At 33.2% G+C, this 22037-nt stretch overlaps 1 protein-coding gene across 2 annotated transcripts in view; it reads right to left on the reverse strand.

Annotated features, from left to right (window-relative positions):
• Window positions 1-20666, reverse strand: part of LOC129219636 (uncharacterized) — a 74603-nt gene extending 53937 nt beyond the window's left edge. For both annotated transcript variants that reach the window (XM_054853898.1, XM_054853899.1), the window contains exon 1: window positions 20134-20666. The gene's annotated coding sequence lies outside the window, so the exon portion shown is untranslated. The remainder of the gene's footprint in view (window positions 1-20133) is intronic.
• Between the last annotated feature and the right edge of the window lie 1371 nt (window positions 20667-22037).

The following is a 22037-nucleotide window of genomic DNA, read 5'->3' on the forward strand; positions in this document are numbered from 1 at the left end:
AAATCTTAAAACTGCTGCCCTTTTCCATTTTCCCTGAAGTTCTTTAATCCAGTTTTAGCGAGAGAAAAAAAATGTGCGTCACGGGACGCTCGGCAGAAGTGATAACTTTCATAAGATTGAATTATCATTATTTAATCCTATGAAAGTAACTATTGGCTTATGGTAGCTATAATAAGCAACGAAATTTTTGCATTGTATGTTATCTAAAAATCTTGCTAAGACTGCATCAAGTACAGTTCCGTGACTTGTAGTGGCTTCTTCTGGCTTATTAATCATTTGTAATTTTATGTTGGATTGTAGAAACTATACTAAATTTTTAGCTCGATCAGAAGCAAAATTAACAATAAATCACCGGTTAAAATTAAAGGAATTGTATAATAATTTTCATTAACTAAAGCAGAACCTTCTTGTGTATGATTTAATAGCTGTTTATGAGTAAATTGAATAATACTTGAAATACTTTTGTTTGGAGATATATAAGTTGGCAATAATAATTTGTTGCTTTGCTTCATTGAGACATTCCACTAACACATTTCACCAATATCGTTTTTTGTAGCCGTATTAAAGCTTGTAGTATTATTAACATGCAATCCTATATTTGGAGTGACAATATTTATGCAATCAAGATCATTCTGAGTAAACTGCTACGCCTCCTGCTTTTATATTTTGACGCTTTAATTGCCCAGTACGTTTAACAATAGATTAAATGACGCGTCGTTTCTAAATATTTCGTTTATCAGAAAAAACACTCAAACTTACGAAACATTTTAAATGTTTACTATGTGATGAACAAATTCAATGTTTATTTATTATTTTTGTTTTCTTGGCCGTCCCCAACCCCCGCGTTGCGGAGTCTGCGGGGATGAAGTTCGTTTAAAATATGTACACCTTATCACAGTTCAAAACCCTAAATGAAGCGAGATATTTTTAGTATAACTAATCGCAAAAATGTTTTTGTTTTGAAAATAAATTTAAAGATTAAATGCTGTATTGCATATATATTGATTACAATGTTATTGGTATTTTATTGTATTGTTAAACTCACCTTTCGTTAGGAGATTCCGTTATCTTGCGACGATCATCCATCTTCTGTTAGTTTGATTACTTTTTCTACTATGACTTAACGCTTAAGAGCCATTATTTTGAAATTCAGACACAAAACGGAAATTTTGGCAGTGACCATTTTTGATTTTCCTAATTTTTTTTATATCTCAAAGTAGGCCATAAGAAGTAAACATTCTGAAATTTTTAGCTTTCCAAAAATTTTTTTTCGCTCGTTAAAAATTCCCTAAGTTGGACGTTTTGCAGCGCTTTTTAGAAAAATTCTAAAAGTCGCATTTCAGTGCGCTTTAGCTCTTTACAGAAACACCACCCCACGGTTATGTTTATATTTATTGGTTGTACTGTATCTAGTGATGACGAATTCATAGTTATTTTGGTTGGGGGTTGTTGCTTTCTTCAGATAAGGGGTCGCAAAGTATGGATTTTATCCGTTTTCGCGCAAGTTGAACCTGCGTTATTTCCCCCAAAAAGCCACCCCCCGAAAAAAATGTAACATATACTGAAAGTTTATACTATGAAGAGAGTAAATGACACAAAATTTGTTTGAGGTTTAATTTTTTTTAGGAGAAAAATGCCCTGATATTTTTCAAATTATCAAGAATTGTGCTTTTTTGATCACAATTAACTCAAAACAGCATCACTAGGAAAAAAAACCTTTTATATATTATGGTACCTGGCTATGTGTAAAACATCATGAAAAAGAAAGCAGCATGGGATCTCTTCTTGTTTTCCAGAAAATAATTTTTTTGTAGCTCATTTTATGCGTTTTCTCGTACGTAAAACGTGTGTCCAGTATGCAGATTAGATCTTCTAAAACTTTAAGGATGTAGTAAGAATGTATATATGTGTGTATACAGAAAGAAAAAGACTAGTAATACTTTATTTTTCTGATTTTTACAAATTGATGTTATTTTAATTGCAAGTAATTCAGAAAACGATGTCGATATCATATATATATATATATATATATATATATATAGATTTATCGTATCAATCTCAAAATAATTCTTTCTTATTTATGCCCGTAGCAATGGAAGAAATATCATGAACAATATCTGTTTCACTTTCCTCTAAATGCCTTTTTTCTATGTCATCTTCAAATACCTCTAAAAGGCTGTCGGTTCTTGATAAATCAGTATTATCCCCCTTTTTTTTCCTTTGTACATTTGTTAAAAGCAGCTTCAATTTGACTTTTTGTCAGATATTCGTTCGGTTGCAATATTTTTATGTCTTCAATCATCTCTATTCTCATTGCATGTTCTGCAACAAAAGAGAAAACAAAGAAGAAAACATTTTGGAAATCTCATGTGAGGGGTGGGCTCTCCCAACTCGTAAAAGTACACAATTTTCATTGAAACAAATAGAATTTCTTTATGAAAAGTTCCTTTATTGTAAAAAAACCGGCAGAAAACAGACGTCCGACCAAGTAGAACATGCAATGAGAACAGAGATGATGGAAGACATAAAAATATCCCAACCGAACGAATATCTGACAAAAAGTCAAATTCAAACTGTTTTTAGCTGATATCCCAAGCAAGAAAAAGCGAATAATACTGATTTATCAAGAACTGACAGCCTTTTAGAGGTATTTGAAGATGACATAGAAAATAGACATTTAGAGGAAAGTGAAGCAGATATTGTTCATGATATATATATATACTAGCATTCCCGTACCCGGCATTGCTCGGGTAATGGAATTAGCAGGGGTTAACAGTGCTTGGTGCACCTAGTTTCGAAAATCCCCTATAATAATTACTTATTACCTATAACTTTTTCTAATTTGGGGAGGATCCCGTGGCCCCTGGACTCCTTACATATATGCCTTTGTCCTTAACCGATCTTTAACTGTTATTAACGATCCTTTTAAAGTATTGATTATCTTAGCAAACACAGGCCATCCACATTTTATTGATATACCTATGTTTAAGCAAGAACTTCTTTGTATACAACATTTTTAGTTTTTTTTCTGGTGCTAAAATTATTAAGCTGCTTGATGAACTGACTTTGGAGAAAGCTACATAACATTGGCCATGTGAAAAAAAGTCTTCTCTTAAATTGGTCCCTGCTACTTTTAATGTCTGTCCTTGTGATTTATTAATGGTTATTGCAAAGCAAACTTTAACAGGAAACTGTACTCTTCTAAATTCAAAAGGATAGTTCGCCTGTGATGATGTTCTTAAAAACTTCGTTTCTAGTTTTGAAGAAATGAAAGCAATAGACAGAAACATTATGATTTGACTTGAGAAAAGCCTCGAAGAACCACGTGAGAAACAAAAACAATATCAAATTTATAGTTCGCTATCGACCAAAAGTTGAGATGAAGTACTGAATAATGATTTGAATGGAGGAAAGCCTTCGAAAATAAGGGATTTGAATTCAATGACAGGTTTTAATTTCTCAGAAATTAAGAGGTTTTAATTAATTTCTCCCGAACTAATTGAGATTTCGAAAAATCCTTTCTTAGTGGTTACTTTCGTAATCATGCGGACATGCCTGCCAAATTTCAAGTCTGAAGCTTCAGCGGTTTCGGCTGTGCGTTGATATATATATATATATATGTATATATATATGTATATATATTATCTCAGGACATTGATTTTTATATATTAAGATATATATATATATATATATATATATATATATATATATATATATATATATATATATATGATATGGATTTATTGTTTTCTGAATTACCTGCAATTAAAATACCATCAATTTAAAAATCAGAAAAATAAAGTATTACTAGTCTTTTTCTTTCTCTATACACACATATATACATTCTTACTACATCCTTAAAGTTTTAGAAGATCTAATCTGCATACTGGACACATGTTTTACGTACGAAAAAACGCATAAAATGAGCTACAAAAAAAATTATTTTCTGGAAAACAAGAAGAGATCCCATGCTGCTTTCTTTTTCATGATGTTTTACACATAGCCAGGTACCATAATATATAAAAGGTTTTTTTTCCTAGTGATGCTGTTTTGAGTTAATTGCGATCAAAAAAGCACAATTTTTGATAATTTGAAAAATATCAGGGTATTTTTCACCTAAAAAAAATTAAACCTCAAACAAATTTTGTGCCATTTACTCTCTTCATAGTATAAACTTTCAGTATATGTTACATTTTTTTCAGGGGGTGGCTTTTTGGGGGAAATAACGCAGGTTCAACTTGCGCGAAAACGGATAAAGTCCATACTTTGCGACCCCTTATCTGAAGAAAGCAACAACCCCCAACCAAAATAACTATGAAGTCATCATCACTAGGTACAGTACAACCAATAAATATAAACATAACCGTGGGGTGGTGTTTCTGTAAAGAGCTAAAGCGCACTGAAACGCGACTTTTAGAATTTTTCTAAAAAGCGCTGCAAAACGTCAAACTTTGGGAATTTTTAACGAGCGAAAAAAATTTTTTGGAAGGCTAAAAATTTCAGAATGTTCACTTCTCATGACCTACTTTGACATATAAAAAAATTATAAAAATCAAAAATGGTCACTGCCACACCTTGTCTGAACTTCAAAATAATGGCTCTTAAAGCTGATCCAAAGAGTAAAACAGTTTCCCAGAGCATGCGTGCTTCTGTCGTATGCGCGAACGAAAGGAATATCAGACGAGAGTTGCGCCGTTACGCGTTATGTCACTTATCGGTTTACCCTCCCATAAGAAGTTATCACTTCAAAAAACCCTCAAAAATAAAGGCTTTCTCCCCCCCCCCCCAGATCCAGCACTGGTCCTGTGCTATTTTCCCAGAAGACCATGCGCACAGGCACCCCGAGGGGAGGTCACAGAAGATTACTCTGACCTTCCAAAAAAATTCTTTATTTGGCAATTTTGTCTGATAATTCGGCAAAATTATCGTTACACGTCAAAATTTGGATTTCTATTCGGCGAAATGGGGTTGTTTCCTTCAGTCAAAAGTACTACTTTAAGTCACTGAAATTGGTAAAATAAGCAAAATAAAAATTAAAAAAACACACAGATACAGAAAATACTTTAATTTACGCTTGCTATCAACCATATCGTTGCCAGTACACGTTGATGATGCGGATTAAATATATTGATCTGTGAATGGCAACACTGAATGGCATTTCATCATTTGTGATGTCATCGGCAGAAGCGTAAACAATGAAAGCGCACCGTAGTAATTTTTTTTAAATATTAAACTTAGTCAAATTATTAAAAAAATGGTCAGATCCTATTTTTTTAAGTATGCTCTTTCTAATAAAATACTTTTAAAATTTTGGAAACGACCCCATTAACATCATTCGGCGAAATTTGAAGTTCCTTTCGCAAAAATTACAATCATTCGGCAAATTGAGAAATTTTCGCCTTCCCAGAAATTTGTGTTCAAGGCTCTGAAGGCTATGCATGCAAAACACAGCAAAACGACTGTAATTTTCTCAGACAAAAAAAAAATCAATTGCACCAAAAGCAACAAGTGTGAGAGGTTGAACTAATCGCCCGTGAAGAGTTGATAAACGGTAATGCACGGTGATGGGATGAATAATTTTATCTATCTTTTCCAAACGAGCTTTATCACTCAGGTCGGTGTTAAAAACATGTTCCAAGGACAAGCGGTCATGGAACAATGAAGAGAACATCTACCACTTGCACGCGACTGATGAATTTGCGTTTTGAGCTTGCAAAATCAAACGTGCATCTGTTGCTTTTTGGAAACAAATGATTCTCAAATAAGGCTTGACCATGTCCAGAGTAGAGATGGAATTTTCCGGGAAGAAAAAACGGAATTTTAAGGGGGGGGGGATTTTTTTCAGTTTTTTCCACTGCAGTTTATTTTTATTCGGGAAATGATTGAAAAGTTTGATATTTCAGGTGCAAAATTAGGTATTCAGAAATTTATAATACTCACATTCCAATGCGTTTTTCGTTTCAAAACTGTTTAATGCTCATTATCCCATATGAAAACACTAACTTTAAAATAGAAGCTATAAGCTAATTTAGTTTCTGTGTACACTAAAGTATTTACTACTTTTTTCATTAACACTGTAAATGCACAGAACATAATTTATATATACAGTGGCTCCCAAAAGTGTTCGTACACTTGGAAATTTTTTAGTAAAACCAAAATAACTCAAAGCTGAATTCGAATATAAAGTCCAATATTTTTTCACATCATTCCTATGTCATTCTAAATATAACCCATTGGTTTTTTTCAAAATATTGACGGATCTTCTTTTTGAAATGGGTCAGAAAACGAAGAGACAGAGAAATAACACGCCACAAAAGTCATCGTACACTTAAATATTTTCGAATAAATTCATGATTAAAATTATCATATGCCGTTTTATTAATATTTTTGCATTGTGTTGACCCTTATAAGTCATTTGGCTTTAATTTCTGGTTTATTTATTCCATAATATATTGCTTATTACTGTAAAATGGCTGGTATTCGTAAAAAACCGCAAACGCCACTCAAAATTTGAATTTTTTCCCATAGTAGTGGTAAATTGGTTTAAAATGTCTCTAAATTAGTTAATTTATTTGTTTGTATAGAAAATTGCTTGATAAAATGCTTTAAAGATAGAAATCGGACCGAAAACAAGGTAAGAAAAGGTCAACCGGCAAAGTTGACAAAACGTGATCGTAGATTTAAAGTTAAAAAATTAATGAAAAATACACATTTGAGCACTGTAAAAGTTTCTGCAGAGTTAAATGAAACATTTTACATTTAATTTTCACCTGAAATTGTTCGCCAAGTTCTTTGATTAGCTGGATTAAATGGGACCTCTTCCTGCAGAAATTTTCTTGGTCGTGCGAAAGACAGAAAGCTTACGCTTTTCGGCCCAAAATCAATAATAAAAAAGCTAAAAACAGTTTAGAATCATGTCTTACTTACAGAAAAAAATTAATTCAACATTTTTGGTTAAATTGTTGTATAACTGTAAGTAGAAGAAAAAATTTGGAACTTAATCTTAAGAACTTAGTTGGACCAGTTAATCAGGTCGGTGAAGGTGTTTTAGTGTGAGGGTGCATATCAGTAACAGGACTTGGTAGTTTGTATTTTTTTGATGAAATAATGAATAATGCTGTTCCTTTAAATATTTTAAAAACCAATTTTGAACTCTTAGTCAAAAATTTGGTTATTGGAAACAGCTTTGTTTTTTATCAAGATAACGATAAGAAGCACACGGTTTTCAACGTTTGCGTCTAGTGCCTCGAAAATTGTCCTAAAATTTAGAAAATACCACCTCAATCTCCAGATTGCAACTTAATGTAACGTATTTAGAGATATCTGGAGGCTAGATTACGAAAATAGGGCTTTAAAACGAAAATAGAGCTAGAAATAGTAATACTCGAAGTGTGGTATAACACTTACTCAGAAATTACGCTAAAAAAAGAAAGAAAAAGAATGAAATCTATTCCCAGATGTTTAAAAGGTGTTATGAATACTGTATGATATTCTACTAATTAATAACTTAATCAAAAGTTAGATTAGTCAATAATATATAGACATTTTATAAAGTGTACGAAGACTTTTGTGAGATAAAATTTCCGGCACTTTTCGGTTTTTGATTTTTAAAAAATTAAGTTTTAATATTTTTTAAAAACTTTTCATGCAGTTTTGTTAAAAATTGATCATAGATCTTATAATAAAATTACCTATTCCGAAATATTAATTCTAACCAATGATTTGGGGCCTATTTCGTTGAAAGTCGTAAGTGTACGAAGACTTTTGGGAGCCACTGTATATATATTAGGAATTAGGGGAAATGTTAAAGTAAAACTTTCAATATTTTTTCCATTTTATGTCTATCTATAATGTACACACATTTATATAAATGCATGTAACAAACTTACAAATGAAAAAAAAAAAACTGTTTAAAATCTTACAATGCAAAAAAAAAGGAACCATTTCTGACAAAAAATTTGATTCTATCTACAAAACTTACATCTTACTCTAAATTATACTCGATTAATAATTTGCCAAATTGAGGTGATTTTTTTTTTTTTTGGTGTTTTGCGCATTTTTCTTTAAATATTCATTTTTATGTTTTCAAAGAAAATGATATTATTTACATTTTAATTTGTAAAAAACAAATTTTTCCCTTTTTTTAATTCAATTTCTACAGAATCCGGTCTCCCAACACATTTTACAGATAGAGAAGGGCAAAAGAGGAGCACTTTCAATCAAAAAGGGGACTAAAGAGGACCAATCCAGGGAAGCATCAAAAGGCAAATTAGCTGCCTGCTGCTAAATCCGTGAAGGTAATTCGTTAATTAACCATAATGATTTTTAATGATACAATTCCTTATCACCTTCTGTACAATTGGGGAGGGGGAGCGACAAGCAAGCATGTAACTAACGATCTTACAGAGTAATTTTTACTACAAAGTAAATTTTCTACCTATTAACTGAAAACTGGCTGATTATAAATAATCAGTTAAGGGACCGATGAATCAGTGCATCCTAGTTGAGACCTTTTCGATACAGTTTTTAAAGTAAACATCTTAGCACATAGTCATTTACAAAAATTTTTACGTAACCAGTTTAAACAGAATTCGTTTTGATAGAAGGTATTGCAAGAGTTTACAGGCCGTACAGTTTAGAGGCCGTGAGGAAGTTCCCTCCCCCTCCCGGAGCCCTTGTTTTTTAACACATATTTCCAACCTTAATATGGTAGTTTATATACATATGAGAGTTTTTTGACCAAACATTCAACCCAGGAGGTAATTTCTGGCTATGCTACTGGATAAGCTCAAAAATACTAGAGGTTGGCAAATCATTTATTAGTATAAGTATCCAAATCATTTCTTCATATGTATGTATTAGTACTGCTACCAAGGTATTGCACCTCTCTTCCAAGTATATATAAAAATCACGAAGGAAGAAAAGAAAATATTTTATTCAAGTCTCCACATCCAAAAATATGCAAATGCTGTTTAAGTAAAAAATACACTAAACGTAAATTTGAACCTGATTTACTGAACAACTTAATGTAATCAATAAATTAGCAAGTTCAGATTCATAGAGCTATATTTCCAATTGAGAATACTCATTATGAGTATTTTTAACAACAGGGTCATTCCATGTCAAATCAACCCAAAAAATGAGATTTTGACACCCATAGAATCGGATTTTGATGAAACTTGGCATGATTGTTCTTTTATAGATTTAAGAAAGAATGCAAATTTTTTTTGGTCTATCTCAAGCGGTTTAGATTTTATGGAGGGCCTGAGTTTTTGGAATTTCACGATTTTTGCCGTTGGCGCGCAGGAAAATCAATTTGCATTCATGCAGAAAATAAATTATAACTTCTGTATTTACCAACTAATATTGATGATTTTTTTTCCAAATGTACCTGATAATGCACGGATTATAGAAAAAATATAATTTTATCAGTATGTATTGTTACGAATTCTGTAAATAGTAATTATTGTAGTAACGTAACCTGTAAATAGATTCCTGTAATGAATATCCTATACATTCGATTGAAGTATATGGTCCTCCCAATTTTCATTGATAAGATTCGTGAATGAATAAAAAGAAGAAATAAAATAACGGCCTACGATTTTCGAGAAGCATTTGGAATCTTGTGGAATATTTGAGAGTTCTCTTTCGGTGTGTATAAAAAGCGTTATGCATGATACAAAGTTTAGTTTCGATTGAGAATTTGTACTGAGTGTATTAGCTCTGTTTATTGCGAGGCATTTCGCTGTGTTGTTTTTCGTATTTGGAAGTAAATACGTGTGTAACTGTTGAGTTTACGGTGTTGTGTGATATTTGCTTAATTGCTGATGATTAATTTAGCAGTTGTTGACGATCTTCCCTGTACATAGTGTAAATAAATTTCCTGTATTCTTATCAAGAACTATGTCGTCCTTTCAAGAAAGTTGGAAGTCGCACCGGATCCGTTACAGTATTAAAACAAAAAAAAAAAAAAAATGAAAAATTTCTAAAGTACAATTTAATAGGTTTTTTAAACCAAATTTGGAGTTATACTCAAAATGAGATATCAATATGTGGGTGGTAAATAATCCCCCCACTTTTTTTTTTATTCTGATCAAAAAGATTTATTTTATCACATAGAAAAATAATTCGGGTGGTTTTTACACTCTTTCATTTCTTACCGGGGTACAAAACATTTTTTTTAGATAGTTACAGCACAAAGCTCTGATGCTTGAGAGTTATTGCAATCAAAACAGTCCTTCAATGTGAACAACCTACTGATTGGCAAAAATGTTACAACCAAGTCCTCTGGGTGGTGGTTTTACCCCAAATCCCTCCCTCTCGCTGCGTCACTGCCTCACATGAAAATTTATCAAAAGTAAAAGCAGAAAATGAATTAACAGTTCTTTATAATATGTTTGTTTGCATTACAAATACTTACCAGTATAGTAATGCATCTGAAGTGGAGCATTTTGAGAAAATTTTAAGAAAATATTCTTTATTAATAGAATTTTTTTTTTTTTAATGAACCAATCAGATAGATCAAAATAAGTATATATCCACGTGTGATCGAATTGAAAAAAAAAAACTTAATATTCATTCGGGGGCGGAAATTAAGGCCGATTTTTGAGTGAAATTTTTTTGCGAATACAATACTTCCTTTTCCTATAAGGAAGTAAAAAGGAAAATCAAATAAACATACATCAAAAATTGTCAGACACATGCAATTTTTGTACTTGTGAAGAAAAAGGTTTTGTTTTTGCGATCGTGATCGTTTCACTGTTTAAGGATTTTCCGCGAGAATTTTTAACCGACTTCAAAAAAGGAGGTTATTATTTCGGCTTGCGGCTTTTTATGTGTGTTTTCGTATTTCTTCAAAAATACTGGACCGATTTGAAAAATTCTTTTTTTTTCTTTGGAAGGGTATGCTTCCCAGATGGTCCCATGATAATTTTGTCCGGATCTATTGAGGGGTCTCGGAGAAATCTAAGAAACTTTACATTTCACACGTTTTGGATACGTAGACCAGCTTTTCGTCACTGCGCGATACCTCACAGGAGGTCACGTGGTTTTGGCGTGAATGGTGCATTTTTTCGACGGAAAAAACAAAAAGGAACTGAAAAGTAAAATATAATGGATCATACTTACATACGATTTTTTACCCAAACGTATAAATCAAATTCATTTTACAATTCCTGTACAAAAATCTACTAAACTAAACACCCAATTATACATTAAACACTGATTTTTATTACCGTACGATGAATTATTTCAATACCTAACTAATTATATACGATCTCTTAATTTTTAATAACTTTTTGAAGTCGAGGCCTCCTTACGTAACTGAGTAGGTTTAGATTTGAAGACCAATTTCGCGTTTAGTTAAATTCGTGTTCAACTCTAGTGGGTTGTCAGTTACGTTAGGCAGTAGTTTATAGGAGGCCCCGACTACAAAAGGTTATTAAAAATTAAGAGATCGTATATAATTAGTTAGGTATTAAAATAATTCATCGTACGGTAATAAAAATCAGTGTTTAATTTATAATTGGGTGTTTAGTTTAGTAGATTTTTGTACAGGAATTCTAAAATAAATTTGATTCATACGTTTGGGTAAAAAATCGTATGTAAGTATGAGCCATTATTTTTTACTTTTCAGTTCCTTTTTGTTTTTTGAAGTCGGTTCTTTTTTTATTTGAAAATAATTTATACTCACTGAAAAATCCCTTTATTAGAGAGAATCGTTGTTTTTGTGAAATTCATTTACTTCATTTTCGAGAGAAGGAATCAAAATTTGGGAATCTCCTGAATGAACCGGCAGATTTGGCTTTTTTACCTAATGCCAGGTAGTTATTTAAAGTTTAATTTTTTTCACATAATTAAGAAAGGAATCAAAATGATCCCATGCTATAATTTCATGATTCCTTCCTTTCCGTGGCATTTTTCTATTCAATAAGTGAAACATTTGCTTTCAATTGAAGAACAAATAAGCCAGTAAATTTGAATGGCAAGACGAATACGAAAACAAAAATGCGAAGTCATTTAAGTTGGAATAGGTTACAATGAAGGATGAAGGTGACGAATTCGTCACACCAGCTGCAGTCATCAAAATGAAAATATAAAGAGGCACAGAGGGAGAGTAGAGGAAAAGCTTCTGAATGTCAAGTCCCAAAACTGTGACCGTGGGTAGACTTGTTCTTAAAGGTCAACGTAGCACACGGTTGAACTGTACTGATCAAATATGGAAAGTTTCATATGCTAGGTGCAATTTAATGTCGCAGATGAATGAGTTTGAATACATGTTAACCTTATAGTTTGGAGAAGAAGAGAAAAAATAAGACATTTATTATAGTTTTAAATTGTTTTGATCATTCCATTTTTAGAGATTTTTGGTGTTTTAAGGCACTTTAAAAAAAACATTAATTATTATTTCTTAACTTCAGCAAATTTTATAAATTATCTCTGCAGAAAATATGAAACAAAAATCCAAAAATGGATTATCGATTGTAAATCCTAGGGTTACATTGAAAAATACAATAGCTTTGATTGCGTTTTTTACGTGCTCTTTAAGGGGCACAGTGGCTTCCAGAATGCCACTCTCAATACAATATCGTGGGAACCAAAAATCTAATAACTTATTTTGACCAAACAGAAACAAGCAATGCACTAAAAATTTTTTGAGCAATCACGATTGCTTATTGTTCTTACTTGCCCGTAGTTGATGTTCCTTTGATTATATTTTCTTATGCCTATGCTAATAACGCAAACTCCTATGGTCCACGGCAGGGGTGCCCCCCCCCCTTAAGATCAAGGCCCTCTCCCAAAAAAATATTGCGAAACCCACCAAAAGCAAGAGTACCCTAAAAATGAGAAAAAATATCCCTCAAAACACCCCTCCCCCCCCCCAAAAAAATCAATGGCAGAGTCTGCGCAATGACCCTCCCCCCTACCTCAGTTGGGCACCCCTGGTCCACGGGCCTCCGCGAGCATGTCCCTCCTCCTGAGCGATGACGTCCATATCCTCTGGTCCATGGACCTATGCGAGCGCAACGTGTAGAGTCCTATCGCAATTTGTCATTTAAAAACACATAATTTGAATTCCAAGACGTCAAAATTCAAATGCATACCAGGGGCTGGATATTGTGTGTATGTCTTAGTTTCAATTAATCACTGTACTTTTGTTAACTTAAATGGGAACACTACTTTACATACATAAAAAATTATTGTATTCTGAAATAAACCATATGCTTTTAGTGGGAAAAAACTGGAGCAAAAAAATGCTATAATGAGAGAAGATACAGTTGATTTTCGATTTAAAAAAACAAATCAGATACTGGATAAAGCGAACACAACTGTTGAAGCTTCATCTTCAAAAAAAAAAAAAAAAAAATCCTCAGCCTGTATTTCTTGAAAAATCAATCTGCCTTTGGGAACAAAACTTAAAAAAAAAGAAAGAACTGTGAGACATTCATTTACTTAGTAAAATATACGTACAGCCCAGATATAAGCAAATGCATATGTGCATATGCAATGGCATATTTTTGCTTCTTATGACGTCAAGGAATACAACTACATAAAAACGGCAAATTTTCAAATTACAGTATAACTCCGATTTAACGATTGTCAAAGGGCTGGAAAAAGTTATCGTTAAATCAAGGATATCGTGCAATTGAGGAGCATTGGCATTCTACAGACAAATTCATAGACATTCAATGTAGTCAAATCCGGACCAGTGAAATATATCATTAAATTGATGAAATCGTTAAATCGAAGTTATGCTGTAACTGCATTTTCGGCGTTTTCACTCGTTTTTATTTTATTTATTTTTTTATGTACTTTTTTTTCATAAAAATGACAACAAAAAACAACTTTGTTCTTCATGCAAACAACAAAAACCCTGGCTGTCTGATTTTTGTGCATACCATTTATGCACACATTTTTTCGCATATTGTTGCCAAAACTTAAAAATTTTAAGCCACAGAAATAAAAAATGCAAGAATAGAAAGGCGTTCGTGTTTTTTGATTCAAATGTGAAAACTTAAATTTGCGTGTGTAAACAAATTTTTAGTGCATAATTTTTGGATTTTTAGTAATGATTTTGTTGTGCACATAATCCGGACTCAAGATATAAATTTGTACACTCAAGGCAAGTGTTACAAAAAGGGAATATCCATTTCAACTTATTTTTTCCTCCTCAAAATCATATCTTTTATGCAGAAGCTTTTCCATAATGGAAGAAAAAGAGTAAGGATAATAGCTAATAATTTCCGTATTCGTAAAATGAAATAAATTTTCTAAATAATGAAATATTGCGAAATTTTGACAACCAAGCTTATTTTAGCTAAACAACACTCATGTCGTCATTCTTTGCGCAATCATCCGCTTTTGAACTGCATGAATCTTTTTCTGAACTTTTTTTTCTTTTTGCAGTCTTTTAAGAAGAAACCGTACCGAGAATTTTTAAATTGAAACTTTTAATGCGATGGCTTTGAAATTCTGATCCGCAACCAATTAGCGTGACGAAAGTAACGTAGTTATTTTTTAACCGTTACCAAAACAATGAAAAATTATTGTAATTTCTTTTCTACTTCCCGATCCCAAATGAATATCTTGAAAATAGTGTTTCATGCTGTTATTTATCAACATAGTGCTTTTTAAAAATAACGTATTTAAACCCAACTAATATCAATGTTGCCATCACGTGTGTAAAATTTCGTTTCATTCTAACTACTAGTTCATGGTGTTGTATTTGTGAGGACAGCAGGGTGTGTTTTTGAGGTTAATGACTAAGGCATCGTGAGAAAAATCTAACTCTTCAAAGGGTAAAACAACTTGCGAAACTAGATCCAGTAGATATTAAAAAAAACTATATTTACAAACAATGTCTGAGGCTCTTGTTATAGTGCCAGGCCGCCGACTAGACGCATGCATGCACTTAATTGATTTCTCCAACGCTGTTCAAACAAAGGCAACACGCGAAAATCTACTTTATCAGATAAAATTTTTAAGGTAGATAATTAGTCTTGCCATTCAGTTTACCATTTCTGACACTGAGAGATCTGACAACATCGAAAGTAGAATTTTTAAAAGCATAACTTTCAAAAATAGTTTGGAAAAAAAAGTTGTGTATCATCGTAAAGACACACGGTGATGTGGATCGGGTAAATACCCAGTGGGTAGGTAAATATTTTTTGGGTATTTACCCAGGTATTTACCCAAGGCCTGGGTAAATACCCAAAAACTGGGTATTTTACAAAAAAATGCAAAAAGGGAATGAGAATTTTTTTTTTTAATCTAAATATGAAACAATTGGTAAAACTGATACATATGTATTACACAGTTTATAATATTTTTTATCGAAAGACTTAATGAAATTATGAAAGAAACATATCACGAACCAAAGGATCTTTTTTTTCAATGCCATAATTGAAGATGATGTTTGCTTTTTTTTTTTTTTTTTTTGTAACCAGTTAAGCTTTTTACTTTTTGTAGAATTGCTTTTTATATGTGAAATTTGGCTATCAACATTGATTAGGCATATCCAACACATTTAATGTGAATATCATATTAGATTGCTGAGTTGTTTCACACAATAATTCTTTAAATATGTGATCAAAATACAAATTTTAGGGAAAAATTTATTGTTTTGTATATAGTTGTTTATACAAGGTGTTTCGTTTTAACCTGCAAGACCTTTATTTTTGCAACCGTTAGTCCTAGATGCTTACTTCCAATTGCAAAAATATTCAGATGCAGAGTAAAGATATTGGAAGTTTGAAGCAAAAATAAAAATGAGTCAAAAACTACAAAATTTAACTTTTTATACAGCTCTAGGTCCCTAACTTATATTTAGAGAAATGATTTGAATTTAAAACTTACTGACACAAAAAAACTTGACATTTGTGCAATGAAAACTCAAGGAGATATTCCATTTGAAAGTTTTAAGGGACCATGCAGAAGATGAGATTAAAACTTATTACCCTTTCAGAATAATGACAGGTTGGCAAAGTAAAAAACACAAGGTATTACATTTTTCATTTCTACTCAAAAATTCATGCAAATGTTATGCCGTGATACGCAAAACATGCTGAAAAACCTTGAACAATTTGAAAAATAACTCAGCACACATATAATTTTATATAAACACTCATTAACTGCTATATTTTCCCCCAAAAGATGTTACTGACGGCGAGTGTAAAATGGTGTAAGTTACAAAACGCTGCGTTTCATATCTCAGTGAATATTGGTCGTACTAATGTCAAACTTTTTTTGTAATTGTTTTTCAGTGGAGATTATTTCCCTAAATATCAATAGGTCAGAGGATCTGGGGCCCGTGTAAAAAGTTAAAATTTGTATTTTTTTACTCATTTTTATTTTTACTTCAAATTTTCAATAACTTAAGTCTGCATCTGATTTTGAACATTTTTGCAATTGTAAGTATGCATCTAGGACTAACGGTTGCAAAAATAGAGGTCTTGAAGGTTAAAACAAAACACTCTGTATATATACATAGTGGAATACATACAGAAAAGTATTTTAGTTGAATATACATTTTTGAAATAAATACCCGGGTATACCCAGGTATATACCCTGGGTATTTACCCCTAAAAATATATACCCGGGTATTTTACATCACTACACACGATAGATGAGAAAAAAAAATTTTACATTCTGATACGTCACTTCTCCCGCATGTTTTTTCTCACGTCCCCCTCTTGTTCTTTCTGCGCCTGACTAAGGTATATTTACAACAAGATGGTATATTTCAAATAGAAAAATAAATTATTAACCCAACAGAAAAACTAAACAATACACAAATTCCGCTTTTTAGTTGTTTCCAAAAAAACAATGAAAAATAATGGTAATTACAAAGTTAATTTTGTTTATAAAAGTGAACAAACTAATTTCAGAGCTGTACTTAAGCAGTTGTGGATTACGCTTTTAAACAAACTTGACTTGAATCAATGTTCGAAAACATGCATCTTTTAAAAAGTTTGAATTATCCAAAAGTCAAACATGGGTTTATCCCCAGTTTCGCCGACATTTGAAATTTCTTCCCCCCTTAAATATATCAAAAGGTATGATTGTAACTGAAAAACATAAGGGGAGGGGGATTTCGTGTCGGCGAAACTAGGGGGACACCCAAATATATGCTTGAAAAAAGTTCACCCTTGAAATTAATTTGTTAAGTTTGAAACGAACTTTATTACTGTTTTTTTTTTTCCATTGCCTTTGACAACAATTAAAAGGCAACTACGTCACTTTCGGCACATAAAAAGGTTATGGATTAGAATTTCAAAGCCTTCGCATAAAATGTTCACATCAAAACATGGACAACTCCTCATTGAGAGTTTAAATGATAAGGAATGAGATCTAAAACAGTATTAAAAAAAGAAAAGAAAAAGAGCTAGCAACTGTTCCAAATAAAATTCATTTTGGTGAAACATATAGATACCATCGACAGTTCGCGGAACCCGTCACCTCTCCTCGTGGTCCCAAGGCGTTCTGCAGTACCCACTTTGGGTACCTCTAAACTAGAACAACGTACAAGTGCAATGGAAAACCAAGGGGAACTGGCACATATCACATCGAAACGCAGAGTTTTACACTTCTTATAACCTCACTAAAGTTAGCCATACCCCCCTCCCCCTCCGAACGTATTTTCCGGCTACGTCACTGGCACGAGCGTCGTACGGCGGCAGCGACTCTCGACATTTTATAAAAACACTAAAATTTAATATTCAATAATTCAATACAAGATGAAAAAATATTATTTTTTTAGTTAAAGAATGTTTATTTCAACAGGTTGAACTAAAATGTTGTTGAAACTAACGTTAATAATGATGCACAAAAAGTTCTGTCTACTCGCACATGTCTTTACATGCGTAGCTAAATATTGTACTGAAACCGACGATTGACTGCGATAATTTTACATTGAATTTATTGCTGCTTTCTTATGAAAATGGGCATTCCCTTATTTTTTGTAAGTGAGTCATCCAAATATGAATCATCGCTTTGTTGCTTTTAGATGAATTGTTAACAGAGTTTTCCTCCCTCAACGCATCGAAATAACGCTCGTTAGTTATAATTTCAAAAACATAAATAAAAGTTTATCCTAGTCATGGAGTAAGGAAATTTCCTTACTCTATGATCCTAGTTGGCGTTTATTATTGTAGGCAGTATTTTAGCTGGCGGGAAGGGGAGGGAGAAGCGGGGAACGCAGTTCTCTGAAATTACTTGAATTGTTATTGTAAAAATAATTCAAATTTTATACAAACTCATATCAAACCACCGAAAAAAATAAAGGAATAGCTGATTTTTAATTAAAGCCGACTAAGTAATCTAAACTGATCTTTTTTGACTCAAATCTTCTACCATGACATCTACCACTTAAACAGGGGTGGCCCACTTTGGGGACTCATGGCGTAGACTGCGCGATTGAACTATTTAGCGGGGGGGGGGGGGATAGTCTTGAGAAGCATTTTTCTTTTTTTGTGAGGGTTCACACTGTTGGGGGGAGTCTTAAGAGTCAGGAGGTTGTGCCCTTGCTTTTGGGGGGACACCCGTGCCTTAAAAAGTGTCTAAGTGTCATACCCCTTCACCCCCCCCCCCCTTCCGCAGTATAACATTGCGTGACCTAGGGCTCATCACTAAGAGGTGGGGTGATGTGGAGAAAAGTATGACATTGCGTTAAAACTTACGTATGTCACTGGAATCAATCGTACATTTACGGATGTTAGTGGGGTAAAAAATAAAAATGTAGCAAACGTCCGTGACGTATCTAGCATGGGTGACACCCAGGGCGCTAATTTGTGGTGACCCGGAAATTTTCAAATTTGTAGTCTTAAGAATGCATTTTAGCTTTATATCAAAAACTTGCAATTTCACTTTGGGTTTTATATCCAGACGGTTGACACCCCCCCCCCCTCCTTTCGTAGCGAGGCACTGCACAAGTTAAGCTATACCTCACAAAAAAAGTTGCAAAGTATGTAAATGCAAAAAATTAATTAAGAATGGAAAAAAAAATTCTATTTCAACTAAATTTTGCCTTACACATTATCATAGGCGCCCATATACAAAGTTGCAGGGGGGGGGGGGGAGCTCAAATATTTTTTCCGTGGTTTAGCAGGATATTTTCCCAGTGGAAACTGATTTCAGGACAGATTAGAGTCATTAAAATTCGACATTATTTATAACTTATTCATTAATGGCTGGAGAAGAAATGTTTTTACATTTTTGCAAAGAAAAAGTACTAAAAGCAAGGAAGTTCTAATTTCAAAAGAGGGGGGCTCGAGCCCCCACTTGCCCCCCTGTATGGGCGCCCTTGATACATATTACTTATGAGGCTTGAGGGTGTCATTTTCGCTTTCCCTTCTCCCCAAATCCAAGCTTAATGAATCCATCTTCCTCAAATCATTACTTCAAACAGTAAAGATTAGGGATTGACAATAGTAAAAAACACCTTGTTCTTACCCGAATTCTGTTAATTATATCTTTCGGGTACTTTTAGACATTGAATGATAGTATTGGTAAATAAATTAAAATCTTTAAGTTGCAATTAAGTATTTTGCTTAAAAAGAGTATGGTTTTCGCACCAGAAAGCTTGGATTTTGTTTTGTTTTATTTATTTATTTTTTGAAGAAAAAAAATGGAGCGAAAAGCTTAAAATGTTTTTCAGCATTAGTCGTTGCTGAAACGTAGATCTTTCCCTGCAAACCCACAAAACAAATAAAACCAAATGGTTTTTCATGAAGATAAAATAACTATAAACGACTAAAAATGAATTTGGTTGACAATTAATGAGGGTGGTAGCCGTTTAGTTCTCCCATATTCAAGATATTTATTGAATGACAAATTTGACCGTTAACATGATTAAAATTGTAAATACCGACGCATCTACATTAAACAAATGCTTTAGTCCGATATCTAATGACAACACCATATGAAAAATATGTATGCAATCTCGGGAAGTAGAAATACTTCACGAAATTGAGAACTTCGTTAAATATCCCAATTTTTAACGAGTTTATAGCAGATGAGATTTAAAGAATATTAACATCAAAACACACAATATTGGATTTTGTTAAAATAAATAAAAACACATAAATATAAACTGACATCATTCCATGAAATGGGTCAAAAAAAAAAAGCACTCACGTATTAAGGCACGAAACGCCGATGTTTAAAATCCGAAATCAAACAATGTAAAAAGCACTTGTAGGTCTTTGCGACGGTATAAAATATCCTTCTATGACTGATTACAGGTAAGCAATCTTGCCTACTGGGTCTGTAAATCGCCGCTGACACACCTTAGATCTAAAGTCGAATATGTGACGTTTGAACACCCGTCTGTTTCGTTTAAAAACTCGTGACTGAAGCAATCGCGTAGATTACAGGTTACAGGCGAGGGGAAAAGTTGTGCGGAAGAAGAAACAAAATGTAAAAACAGAATCAGTCGCCAACTGGCGACAAAAATTTCATTCTCAAATCGGATTTTCAAAGTAAATAAATTAATAAATGAACTCAAAATTATGATCACAGCTGATTCATTGTCACGATGTTATGTGCAGTAAGCATCTGCGCAGAATGATAAATAATGAAGTAAAAGTAAAAGTTCATGTTTTGGTTTTAAACCAAAAGCGAGATACTAAAAACTAATACGAATTTGTGCTACGCGCAAAACGACAAACTGCTGCGGCTTGGGAGGAGTAGTAGCAGTTTGAAACGGAAATCGCTCGCGTGTGTGACGTCGTTGCTTCTGAAGAAAGAAACCGTGAACAGGCGTTGTAAACGGAAAGAAAATTCCCTTGACATAGTTTTTAATTTTTTTTCTGGAAACTTCTACATAGCTTCGGACTCTTTGCTGGGCAGGGGTGCCCATCAAGGGGAGGGGAGGGGGTCATGGCGCATTTTTAGGGAGTTGTTTTGAGGGGCATTTTTCACTTTTTCGGGGGGGGGGGAGGGACTCTTATTTTTTGTGAGGGGAGGTTTCGCGATATTTAGGGGGTGCGCCCTTGCTATTAGGTTGGTGGGCACCCCTGCTGGGAGCCCTCAATATTAACAATGTGGTTCGCGTGTTACTAAATTGCAATACGGGAGGTCATTGTGACTTCCCAAAAAATTACTTATTCGGAAAATTTGGTGCCAGCATTGAAAACTGCATAAAAAAATTGTAATGATGCTATGAAATTTTCAATTTTCCCCTTCCCAAAATGTTAGTTCGGGCAACCCTGAGCCCTGACTCTAAATTTGCATTACATAATTAGAATAAGATCATATGTTTAATTCAATATGTTACCTTACATTTATGACAGGCCCGTCATTTTGGGGGTTAAGGCAGGTGGCTCATTGCCCCTGGCTTTGTAAAATTAATGTATTTGCATGTTCATGAGCGTGGTTTTTACCTTTTTTTATTTGAAAATTTGCATCGAAAAACCCATCTCCCCCCCCCCGATAAATTCGAAATGATGGGCCCAATTTTTGCTTATTCTTTAACAAAAGAAAATATGTAATTATTATCGTTTTTCACCATACTAGTGGTACCAGCATGGCTTTGCCCGTAGTAAATTAAAAGATCATTTGGTATGCCTGTATATTTACAAATAATAGATGATGAATTTCTCGCCAATATGCTATGTTATTTTCCTCGCCCATGTTATGGTAAATTTCTCGTCCACTTTATAGTAGTTTACTCGTACATGTTATGATAATGTGATTTTTTGAAGATTCGATTTTGTTCTTGAAATTGGAATAGAAAAAGAACAACGTCGAATTTTTGAAAAATAACTTCAAGGTGCATATGCTCATGCTGTAAACTAATTTTGTGCCAAGTTTCATGAAAATCGGCCGAACGGTCGAGGCGCTATGCGCGTCAGGCGTCTCAGAGATCCAGACATCCAGACAGAGAGACTTTCAGTTTTATTATTAGTAAAGATTTATATATTATTTGCATATAATAAAAAGTAAATGATATATTAAATTTCTCAGAATTCAAGAATTTCTTAGAAGGTGTCAGCATTGCTGAATTTTCAGCATTTAGTCGATCACCATGCATCATCCTA

Source organism: Uloborus diversus, chromosome 4 (genome assembly GCF_026930045.1).
Source record: "Uloborus diversus isolate 005 chromosome 4, Udiv.v.3.1, whole genome shotgun sequence".
NCBI classification, from domain to species: domain Eukaryota; kingdom Metazoa; phylum Arthropoda; class Arachnida; order Araneae; family Uloboridae; genus Uloborus; species Uloborus diversus.